The following is a 12020-nucleotide window of genomic DNA, read 5'->3' on the forward strand; positions in this document are numbered from 1 at the left end:
CAACATCAACTGCTAAGTCTATTTAAGTGACCCATGTTTACAGCTCCAGGCCTGTCCATGGGATATTTAACTGCTGGCACTTCAAAAGTGATACTTCCGAACTGTTTCCTCATCATCTTCCTCTCTAGACTAGTTCTTTGCCTCTAACTTCCTTATTTCTGTAATTGTCTCCCCCATTCTCTAAACTTAAAGCCTCCTAGTCAACTTTACACTTTACTCCTTGCGCCTCAATTGGCTGTTATGTCCTCTTCATATTGATATTTTTCCTTTCTAAGCTTCTGCCACCACCAAAGGTCAAATTTTCATTATATCTCACCCGGATTATGCAAAAGTCACCTCAAATCTCTTATCCATTCTAGCCCCCACATACCTAAAGCAAAGTTCTTATCACAAAACTTATGAAAAGCAAAGCTCAAAACACCTTCCAAATCTGCCTGGCATCTATCACATGAAGGAGAGGCAGTATTAGCGGGCTCTGAAAGGTTTTTCAGAATACATCCAAAAGAAGTCTCTCCCTGCAATCTGATGTAACAGTAGTGGGAGCGCAGGAGCAGAGGCAACCTGGATCTGAGAGAGAAGAGGACCACATTAGCCTTGCTGACAAATGTTATATCTTTCCTGCTAGAATGATTCTCAGAGACCAACTCCAATCCTCCAGTTCTCCCCAAATGGAAATTCACGCAGCAGTCTAGGACTAGGGGCAGCCATTAACTTAAAACTCGGCACTAGATCATATCCATTCAGAGGAAAGCATGCCCAGAATTGTGGTAACGATCTACCCAAGGACAAGGAGTAGACGAATGGAAAAGCTGATGATCGATGCCGCTTCTATCATCTACTTTACTTTGGGGAAGGCGGGTAGAGGTGAGGGAATCCATCCACTCAATAAATAGGCTCCTTTTCATTATTAAGGGCTTGTTATTAAATGGAGGTGGGAGGGGGTTTAAGTTGGCTGAACCTTGCAAATGAGTTAAGGAGAACTGAAATTGGCTTTTGCAGGTGACTGAAATCAACCAAATGCAAAAGGCTCCAATCTACTTTCCTGTTTTTATCCTCCTTCATAACAGTTATTAAATGTGCACACTGGGTCACTGGACCCTTAGGATCCAGAGGGCCCCTCTTCCTAGTACACCCTCTGATATAATGCCCTCCTCAATTCAACTCCGAGGGTGAAAACCTTTCCATTGTAAAAGATAACGCAAATAACAAGATGCCCTTAACCAGATGTAATCTCTACCTGCCTCAAACTTCAGAGAATACTATGACTTTTACAATGTACTCTGCCATAATTTGCATACTATTCGTATCTTCCATAGTAAACCTTGAACACTTTATTCATCTTGTCCAAAGTAGGCAAGCAATGCTTTTAAAATTATTAAGTTACTTTCCTACAAGAGAAGCAGATATTTATTTGAAAGGAATTTGAGCGGGATGAAAACGTCAAGTATCTAAAATACATGCAAAGCACTGGACATATATGCCTCGTGACAGTCCCGATCAGGCAGACCCTGTTGTATTCCGCCCCGAACTGAGACAGAAGGAACTTAGCCCTGAGTGCCACTCGCTTCCCCTGGACAAGGACACATTCAGGGCATGAGGCGCAGAGTTTCAACAGTTGCTCAACCAGACCCAGCGCCAGGCGCTTCCTCTTTCTCCTGCTCTACTCCAGGCAAGACGGTCAATCCCCGCCCAAGGCACCTGCGCCCTGCGATGTCTTCGGGAAACCAGCACTTCCGGACCAAGGCTGCGAACGGGAACCTCTCTTCAACCTGATCGCGCGCCGCGCCCGGAGCCCGAGAAACGGGCCGCACCTACTCGTTCTCCACACGGGGTTCCCCGGTGCCCGCCCGACCGCACCCCGCTCCCCATTCTCGAGGACACCGGCTCCGCGGCCCAGACAACGACAAAGGGCCCGGCCCTGCCCGCAGCCACCCGTGTCGGCACCAGATGAGGGGTGTGTTTCTCTCTCCCCAGCTCCCCATCGGGCACCTACCCTTTCCTCGCCGCCACCACCGGCCTCTAGCAGCTGAGGTTCCTTCCCGAGCAGCCGCTGTTTTGTTTCCGATGTGAAATCGCGGCCTTTGGAGCTGCCCGGCCCAGGCCCCGCCCAAAAGGCTTCACCGGTGTCGTCACTTCCGGCCCTGGCGTCGTTGGTGACCGGCCTCCGAGGGGCGGGGCCAATGACGGAGGGGCGTGGCCCAGAGGAAGGGGGTGGATCTTCCGGTGGTGAGTAGGGACTGAGGAGGAGGTCCTGCGCTTCCGTTGGCCTTCCGACCCGGAGGGACACCCCGCTCCCCGCTCGGCACCCCCCCGACCCCTGATGGTGCCAGCACCGGTATGAGGTTGTCAGAGATCTACTGCTCTTGGGCTGAGGATCAAAATTTCTACGTAAACTGTACCCAGTGTGTGCTTCTCCCGGCCTACAAGTGCTGGCATCTTAAATCTAACGTTTCTTTCATTTCTCTATAGTCCTATTTGTACAGTGTTTCTCAGTGCGAATCAGCGGCACCACAATCAAAAGGAAGCTAACTTAAATTGTAACTACCTGTGCCCTCCATCCCCTACCCAATGAATCAAAATTTTTGGTGGGTGAGGAGAACCTGAGAAACTGCATTTTAAACAAACATCGTCTGGGATTCTTCCACTCCAAGTGTAAGAACAAGTTTTCCTAGATGGTAAGCTTTCAGAGAGCATAAATTGTGTTATTTTTGTAATCCCAAAACCTAACATAGTATCTGGTACACAGTGAGTTGCTCTATGGTCGTTTGATTTTTGCATCTTCCAGCTTTCCATTCAAATGGCTGTAAAAACAGTACCAATAACTCCCTAAGTAGCATACCACACACATACATTCATCTGAAAGCTAAAAGTTAACATGAATACTATCATGTAAAACCAAAGGTGAACAAGAGAGAAATGTTCAAATTCACAGGTAATCAGAAAACTGAAATCAATAACATGGCATCTGGCCAAATGAGATTTTTTTATTTCTCTTAAATTCTTCCCCCAAGATAACCCTTCATATTCCTAGAGCCCTCTCTCCTCCCTGCCCCCCTCCAGTACATGAACGGTTTTAAATAGGTTTTACACACTTTATATTTAAGAACAGAAGTAGCAGTGGCAAGTTTTTCCATTAACAGAGAATGTTGGGAAAATAAAAAGGTTGACACCCCACAAAAAAATTTTTTTTTGAAGTTCTCTCTTCTGTCCTCAAACTTCACAAGGGTAGGAATTTTTGCCCGTTTGTTTACATATATTGCAAGTGCTGAGAACAATGCCTAGCACATAAAACAGTTCAATACATTTGTCAAACAAGCATAGGCTAAAACCCATCCATTTGTGAACTAGTTCAATCTCTTTGAACGCAATCTGGGATGTAAGTAGAAAGTGTTAAAATTCAGGTAAACTATTCTTAGAAACAATCTCAATACAAAAATTTTGTGCAAAGATGTTCATGGAGTATTATTAATAGCAAAAATTGGAATGCTAAATGTCCTACAATAAAGTACGGTTCACCCACTTCACCTAATATCATTAAAATTATTTATGAAGATTATGTGTAACAGAAACATTCTAATCCTGTTAATTAAAAAATAAGACATAACATTAATGCATGTCAAAACACATTCCTGCAAAAAGGAAATAAAAGTGATTAAAAAAGCAACCAGTGGCTGAATTACTGGACTAAAGATACATTTTCCTCCAGTTTTCTGTATTTCTTCACCTTTTTAGGAATATGGAAACCCAGAAAGCGCTGAGGAAGAACCAGTAAAAAGACACAGACTAGAGCCCGCCCCGGAAATGCATATGCTAGCTTTCTGTGTGCTTAGGTGCCCGAGCTACTGAGGGTCTAGGTCCGGACAGCCGAAAAGAGTGTGGTTAGCAAGATGAACAAAGATGCGCAGATGAGAGCAGCAATTAACCAAAAGTTGATAGAAACTGGAGAAAGAGAATGCCTCAAAGAGTTGCTGAGAGCTAAATTAATTGAATGTGGCTGGAAGGATCAGTTGAAGTCACACTGCAAAGAAGTAATTAAAGAAAAAGGACTAGAACACGTTACTGTTGACGACTTGGTGGCTGAAATCACACCAAAAGGCAGAACCCTGGTACCTGACAGTGTAAAGGAGCTCCTACAAAGAATAAGAACAATCCTTGCTCAGCATGCAGCCTTTAAGACTGAATTAGATTGTTGTTTTGTGGTTTTATTTCTGAAAGTAAAACTTGCCATAAATTAGGAATCGATTTCCCAAAATAAAATCCTTTTTTGTATGATGGTATACAGTTTTCAGTAATGTATACAATTGTATAGATTTTTTCCCCCCTAAATGTGTTATTTTAATAAATATCTCATGAATGAGTTTGAAGTTTCCTTGGATTTTGGAATAAATGGGACTTTATTAATAATTCATCAGATTTGTTAAGAGAAAAAGTCAAGCAGCTAATATAGTTTAAGTGTTAAGTATGTAAACGTTAAGTAAGCAAATCTCTGTAATAACAATTAAGGAGAGGTAAGCAGCCTCCTCTGATTGTTTGGATGTAGTGTATGCCTCTTTTGAATTCCTGTATTTTATAATATATGTCCCATCTTGTAAAAAAAAAAAAAAGACACAGACTAGAGGAACAAGGCTAAAGTGACATCCTAGACACCAACGAAGAAGAGTCCCAAATAGAGAGCAAACATCCATAGTGCTAAGAGGTAAACGAGGGTGTAGCTTCTTAAATAGCCAGAGTCTCATTTAAGCTATCACCAGTCACCAGTGGAATGGAGAGATACAGACTACTGACTGAGACTTAAGAAATTTGGAAGCAAGATCCTTTTTGACTCACCTCCTAGAGAAATGGAAATAAAAACAAAAATAAACAAATGGGACCTAATGAAACTTAAAAGCTTTTGCACAGCAAAGGAAACTATAAACAAGACGAAAAGACAACCCTCAGAATGGGAGAAAATATTTGCAAATGAAGCAACTGACAAAGGATTAATCTCCAAAACATACAAGCAACTCATGCAGCTCAATATCAAAAAAACAAACACCCCACTCCAAAAATGGGCAGAGGACCTAAATAGACATTTCTCCAAATAAGATATACAGATTGCCAACACATGAAAGAATGCTCAACATCATTAATCATTAGAGAAATGCAAATCAAAACTACAATGAGATATCATCTCACACCGGTCAGAATGGCCATCATCAAGAAATCTACAAACAATAAATGCTGGAGAGGGTGTGGAGAAAAGGGAACCCTCTTCCACTGTTGGTGGGAATGTAAATTGATACAGCCACTATGGAGAACAGTATGGAGGTTCCTTAAAAAACTAAAAATAGAACTACCATATGACCCAGCAATCCCACTACTGGGCATATACCCTGAGAAAACCATAATTCAAAGAGTCATGTACCAAAATGTTCATTGCAGCTCTATTTACAATAGCCAAGACATGGAAGCAACCTAAGTGTCCATCAACAGATGAATGGATAAAGAAGATGTGGCACATATATACAATGGAATATTACTCAGCCATAAGAAGGAACGAAACTGAGTTATCTGTAGTGAGGTGGATGGACATAGAGACTGTCACACAGAGTGAAGGCAGAAAGAGAAAAGCAAATACCCTATGCTAACACATATATATGGAATCTAAAAAAAAAAAAAAAGGTCAGAAGAACCTAGGGGCAAGATGGTAAAGATGCAGACCTACTAGAGAAGGACTTGAGGATACGGGGAGGGGGAAGGGTAAGCTGGGATAAAGTGAGAGAGTGGCATGGACATATACACTACCAAATGTAAAATAAATAACTAGTGGGAAGCAGCCGCATGACACAGGGAGATCAGCTCGGTGCTTTGTGACCACCTAGAGGGATGGGATAGGGAGGGTGGGAGGCAGGGAGATGCAAGAGGGAAGAGATGTGGGGACATATGTATAACTGATTCACTGTTATAAAACAGAAACTAACACACCATTGTAAAGCAATTATACTCCAACGAAGATGTTAAAAAAAAAAATTTGGAGAGTACATATTAACTATAAGCTACTCTTTGTGGAATCTCTACTGTAGTGAAAACGAGAGGACCTAAGGTTAAGTTTCTGTTTTCTTTAAAAACTTATTCCAGCCTGAAGGAAGAAAGAAGATAACGGAAACTCCAGAGCAAGGCTCAAGAAACTGCAAACTGTAGTTAGAAACCAGAAACAGGAGTGGGGGAGGTCTTCTGGATAGGAGTACCCATCCTTAATTATAGAAAGCAAAGGTTCAAGATGCATGTCATCATAAACTGGAGAGCTATAAACTGGAGAGAATGTGCCTAAATGACTTTTTTTTAAAGCATCTTTTTTTTTTTATTCATTTATTTATTTATTTATGGCTGTGTTGGGTCTTCGTTTCTGTGCGAGGGCTTTCTCTAGTTGCGGCAAGTGGGGGCCACTCTTCATCGTGGTGCGCGGGCCTCTCATTATCGCGGCCTCTCGTTGCGGAGCATAAGCTCCAGATGCGCAGGCTCAGTAATTGTGGCTCACGGGCCTAGTTGCTCCGCGGCATGTGGGATCTTCCCAGACCAGGGCTCGAACCTGTGTCCCCTGCATTGGCAGGCAGATTCTCAACCACTGCGCCACCAGGGAAGCCCTAAATGACTTTTTTAAAGTTAAGCTTTTGTTAACCTTGAGAGTTATTTGCTAAGTAAGAGGGAAAATCAAATGACTTTTACTCATTCATACCTACCTAAGATAGCACTGGAAGCTTTTTTTTTTTGCCGTGCCGCACAGCATGCAGGATCTTAGTCCCCCGACCACGGATTGAAACCATCTGTTTCCCTTGAAGTGGAAGTGCAGAGTCTTAACCATTGGACCACCACGGAAGTCCCAGCACTGGAAGTTTAAGAACTATAAAAGCTGCAGTGTTTGTGGTTAAGAAGTGAAGTTCAGTAAAAGAATGAGAAAAATAGTAGAGGGTCCAGACTATCTGCAGTGGTGCATTTATATTTTCCCCAGAAGTGTCTGGAACTTGGGAGCAGGAATGGAGAAACAAATGACCAAAAAAAAAAAAAAAAGAAAAAAATGGTGGCAAAAATCAATAGTAAGCAGTGAAAGATGAAGCAGACAGGAAATCCAGTGCCGGACCTGTTAGAGCTACTTGGGGAGAGGGGCTGTTCAAGCCTCTAGAGAGGCTAGAGCAGTCACTAGTCACAAGTAAATAAAGTCAGGATTCAAGGCCAGTTCTTTACACCATAGATTCAGCAAGGCAATCCAATTGATTAACACTTCCCACATAAAAGTAGTTTACCTTTATTTACACATCATTGCTCTGTTTGCTATGGGAGTAAAGTAGAATTGAAAAATGAAAAATAATACTGTCATCAAGACTAGGTGCTTGGCCATATTCTATCTTACTAGCTCTCACATCGTTTTCATTCTTTGCAAGGATCTGGCTCAGATTTGGAACAGCTCAAGATGAAGGGCTGGCTTTAGCTTACTCATCTTGCATTTTTAGTCTTAAGTTCTGTATGACTGTCAATATATTATTAAATCTAATTTCCTTCTTAACAAAGAACCTGGGCTCCCTTTAAAATAAAATTTGTCTCAAGAATATACTCAAAATGAAACTTTAATATCTAGCTTTTCCACCTGCTGTAACAATTAGCCAAATCTCTTCACCTGGGTATATTTGCCATTATCTTTTAATTGACAGGGGAAAAAAATGAACCTTCATAGTTTCTAGATTCTACAATGTGAAGTGTTCTCTAGTTTTTCCTTTTGTTATGAGGAAAAAAAAACAGGAAAAATTGTTTAGAACTATTTTTAAATTCACAATACGTTTTGCCTCAACAAAGATTTGCTAAAAATGCTTCCTGAGGGAATTTTATTAACAAGCACTTTCCTCTGCCCTTAGGTGGCTATTAGCATCTAGACCATATCTATCCAATGTAACTTTTAGTCAAAATAATGTTCTTTAATCTGCAATGTCTACCCAATATTGGTAACCATTAGCTAAATTTGGCTATTGAGCACTAGAAATATGAATATTGCAAACAAAAAACTGGATTTTTAAATTCAATTTAGTCACACATCACTTCTGAACACTTGAAATATGGCTAGTGTAACTGAAGAACTGAGTTTTAAATTTTATTTAATTTTAATGAATTAAAAAACTTGATAGTGCAGATCTAGACCATGAATTAGATAGAATCCAATATGCAGGCCTCTAGATATCCAACGTAAGGAACATTGTAGCAGTGTTGCAGTGAGTACTTAAGACTATGTGATCTCGGGAATTTCCTGGCGGTCCAGTGGTTAGGACTCCACGCTTTCACTGGTGAGGGTGCAAGCTAAGATCCGGCATGCCGTGCAGTGCAGCCAAAAAAGAGAGAGACTATGTGATCTCTAAGGTCCCCTCTACATATTACTACCTCTGCTGAGAAGCTTCCTACTATCTATCCCTTTCCTCTCAACCTTGAAGTTAGCTCATCAAGTTTGACAGTTCATATAGTACATTGTATATCTATTAGTGATCCTCGCATTATTTTTTTCTCCACCACTAGACTGTCAGCTACTAGAGAGATCTTGTCGTATTTATGTCTATCACTCCATCTAGCTTAAAACATGAATGGCACATATTAATTGTGCTTCAATGGCAAATATAAGTCATACACAAAAAGACGAAAGGGTTACCTGGCTTAATATTTCAGCTACCACTCTGTGCAAGAGAATCCAAAAGTCATCTATCCAACTAATACATGATGTGGCAGAGTAGGCAGACTTACAGCGTCATTTAATTCAAACAACGTGGCTTGAAAAAAATTTTTATTCATTTTTGTTTATAGAAATTATCTTTTCTTCCTGGGCATTTCAGATTGCCATTCCTAATTTAGCCTTCGTATGAGTCAAGTAATAAAATGAAAGGCAAAGAATCTTTTAAATAAAGATGAAAATTAAGCATTCAAATGCAAATAAACAAATATTTCAATAATTTAACAATCACATTTCGAAAAATCTACCAGTTTATCAAAAATTATAAGCTCACCTTGGTCTATAGTATGAATGTAATAGTAATAATTCCTGGGTTTAAAATATACACATGTGAATTTCCCTAGTTTTCTTCCTGACACTTAGACTGCCTATTTCTTTGTCTGTTTGGGATTCCTCTAATACCTTACTTTAGCTACTGGTATTCACAAATCAATTTCACCATCTTTTGCTAAGCAAAACAATTTCTCAATTTCATATTAATAGAAGGCTGAAATATGACTTGGAAAAATGTGTAACCACTTTGACATAAAACCTTTCAGCAGTTTTTGGGTAGAAAGTGGAAATATTCATAGAACTTATTTGAAAGAGCTGGGTAAATAAGCCTCATATACACATTGTATACCTGCTTACATTTATTTGCATTAAAATTTTTTCTTCGTATTAAAGGAGAAAAAAATGTTAATAATGTTTAGTCCAATTTGACTCCTGAGCTCACTGTTTTCTCAGTTTGTCCACCATATCTAGTATCCATGCCTGATTAGTACCTGAAACTGCACTCTCCACAAAATAATCATCGGCCTCTACTATTACATATCAGGAAGTGCAATGGTAAGATTCAGAGTGAGTAACAACATAAATTTCTCTCAGGAGAAAATGTGCTGGGGCTGGCTGGGAATAAAGCCTAGAATATTGGAGTTGTTCTCAGGCAACCTTTTTGGAAGACTACTTTATGTTCATAAACATAAATAATACCTACCTCTTTATTTGCCTCAAAAAATGTTTTTCTCCTTAAAATGAACTTAAAAAGAAAATTAAGCTGCATTAGTGCAGTCTATTAGGATAAAACACTAGTACTGAGTAGACACTTTAAACTGCTAATCAAAGTAGTCCTTGGATCACTTAGCACTGGCAACATGTGGTAGCTGTTGAGAAAGGCAAACTCCCAGGCCCACTCTAGCCCTAAGTCTGCATTTTAACAAGATCCCCCAGGTGATTCAGCTGCATGTTAAAGTTTGAGAAAAACCACTTTCTTCCTGTACACAGATATACACATTTAAAATTATTTTATTTACAAGGTCAAATGAGGAAAAAGCACATTGGTTTCCTAACTGCCACATCAAGAATGGTTGTCAAGACTTTCATCTAATTTTGTAACAACCTGAATGGGCAATATGGATTAACTAAGGTTTCCAAGTTGAAATAAACCTACGGACAAATGGTAAAGACAACCCAGAAAGTTCAAGCAATTTAGTAAAAATTTTCTTATGTGTATTCTTCCTGACACTACAATATGCCAGCTTATACATGTCCAGTTCTTTATATACAAACCTGAAAAATAAGAACTCTGAAAACCCTGAAGTTTAACCTTTGTGGCAAAACCTGACTTGAACTGACATTAAGCTATTAATGTAGTGGTCTTTAACCCACTGACTGTGATCATTCCTGTTTTGCTGCAGAAATGTTAATGTATAAATTTGGGATCCTGACACAAATCTCACTGGAAGTGTTACGCAGTATATGGTATGTGCCCCCAAGGGTTTCACACAAGGGCCCTTTTAAGGTAAATGTAATTGAAAGAGCAGAAGAGACCAAAGCAAGGAAAATTAAATCTACCTGAATAAACTTCCATGCTAATGCTGGCTAAATAAAAACAACCTAATATGATGCCTTAGAAGCAATAATATGGTAAGAGAAGATAGAGAGCCATAATAAACTGCTTGAACAGGGAGTTATGCTGGGGGTCAATCTGAGAAAAGGCTAGTAAAAGAATTTGTAAATGGCAAGGAGCATGTTTCTAAAATTTTCCCTTCAGAAACCACAATTTAAAATATTATAACACTAAAGGAGGGAATATCTCCACAGATGTCTAGATTAATCCAAAATAAGGCAAACGGCCTCTCTGACCTTTAGTTACTAATACTCAAAAATTGAGTCCGTCAAAAATTCAGCCCATATTTTCAAGTTAAGTTTCTAGTATGCACCGCATAATTACAACATGATGCCATTTATTTAACAAGACTCTGAAAGAATGAGTCCCCAAGATCAAATATATACATTTTTAATATTTGAAATATTTACATAATGGAACCATGTCATGGTCCAATGTTAAGAACAGTGTTTTCAAATGTCCTCTTAAGATTAAAAAAAATCTAGTAACTCAAGCTCAGTTATGCTTTTTATGTTTTTAACACCCCCTCCCCTGCCCAATCTTTTTTAAAAATAAATACTCAGACACAGGAATAGCTGCACCTAATTTCTGTTAAGAACTATTTAAAACTTGTTACATTTTCAGGCAATTTTGCTCCCTGGTGAATTTCTGATCTACAGTAAAGAAAGCCCCATGTATGTCTCTAAGAACACCATCAGTATGTTTTTAAACTTTGATGAGCAGAGGTAAACAAGGTGTGTGCCTGCATATACACACACAAGATAGAAACCCTTTACAAAACAAAAAACTAGTGGTAACTGCTTTAAACGATTTACTTTATCCTCAGAAATAAGATGTAAACTTCGTAAATTGCCATGCTAAATTCCTATTGTATATTGCCAAACATTCCTAGTCTGTAAAATTGCCTAATTTTATCTTTTGCTTATTTTTAAAAAAGATTTTTTTCACTTAAGCTTTTTTTTTTTTTAAACAAAGGGGTACAAAATTAAACCAAGGACCAATTAGTGCAAAAAATGCATTAAATAAAGCTCTCCAGAATCTAAGGATCTGCCTCATACCTGAACAATGAAATCAGGGGGGAAAACCACTGTGACTCACTCTCCCTTAAAAGAGAGGCTGACGCAGCCAGCTTTCAACAGAAAAACCCATTCCGTTCAACAGACTGTTGCTTGCCACAAGAGAATACCATACTCCGGGAGACTAATAACCTAATTATCCCAGACATTTGGGTTGGCACAATACCATGTTTCCTTTACAATTCTAGTCTTCAATTAGGAAATGTTTCAGGGAAACTTCCAAAGCAAATCAGGGAAAAGTAAGACTTTTATACATACATTCACACAAACACATTCATACAGAGATACAGTAGGAATGGATTGTCTGCTACTT

The 12020-nt window shown here is 39.4% G+C and overlaps 1 protein-coding gene and 1 pseudogene across 11 annotated transcripts in view; one reads left to right on the forward strand and one right to left on the reverse strand.

Moving 5' to 3' along the window:
- The window catches only part of PSEN1 (presenilin 1), an 83096-nt gene extending 80964 nt beyond the window's left edge, over positions 1–2132 (reverse strand). For 3 of the 8 annotated variants that reach the window (XM_082451768.1, XM_082451766.1, XM_082451770.1), the window contains exon 1: positions 1994–2132. The gene's annotated coding sequence lies outside the window, so the exon portion shown is untranslated. Of the gene's footprint in view, positions 1–421; positions 568–1993 lie in introns of all 8 variants that reach the window. The other 5 variants (XM_082451771.1, XM_082451769.1, XM_082451767.1 and 2 more) reach the window with 3 other exon arrangements.
- LOC309655946 (transcription and mRNA export factor ENY2 pseudogene) lies at positions 605–4359 on the forward strand (annotated as a pseudogene). Of its 3 annotated transcripts, none has more exons than XR_014268820.1 (2): positions 605–1954; positions 2470–4359. The product of XR_014268820.1 is annotated as a transcription and mRNA export factor ENY2 pseudogene (transcript). The 3 variants fall into 3 exon arrangements; XR_014268821.1 differs by lacking the exon at positions 605–1954 and adding an exon at positions 2246–2335; XR_014268822.1 differs by lacking the exon at positions 605–1954 and having other exon boundaries at positions 2292–2675; positions 3733–4359.
- The last annotated feature ends 7661 nt before the right edge of the window (positions 4360–12020 follow it).

This window comes from Balaenoptera physalus (genome assembly GCF_965194825.1).
Source record: "Balaenoptera physalus genome assembly, chromosome: 2".
In the NCBI taxonomy this organism is placed as follows: domain Eukaryota; kingdom Metazoa; phylum Chordata; class Mammalia; order Artiodactyla; family Balaenopteridae; genus Balaenoptera; species Balaenoptera physalus.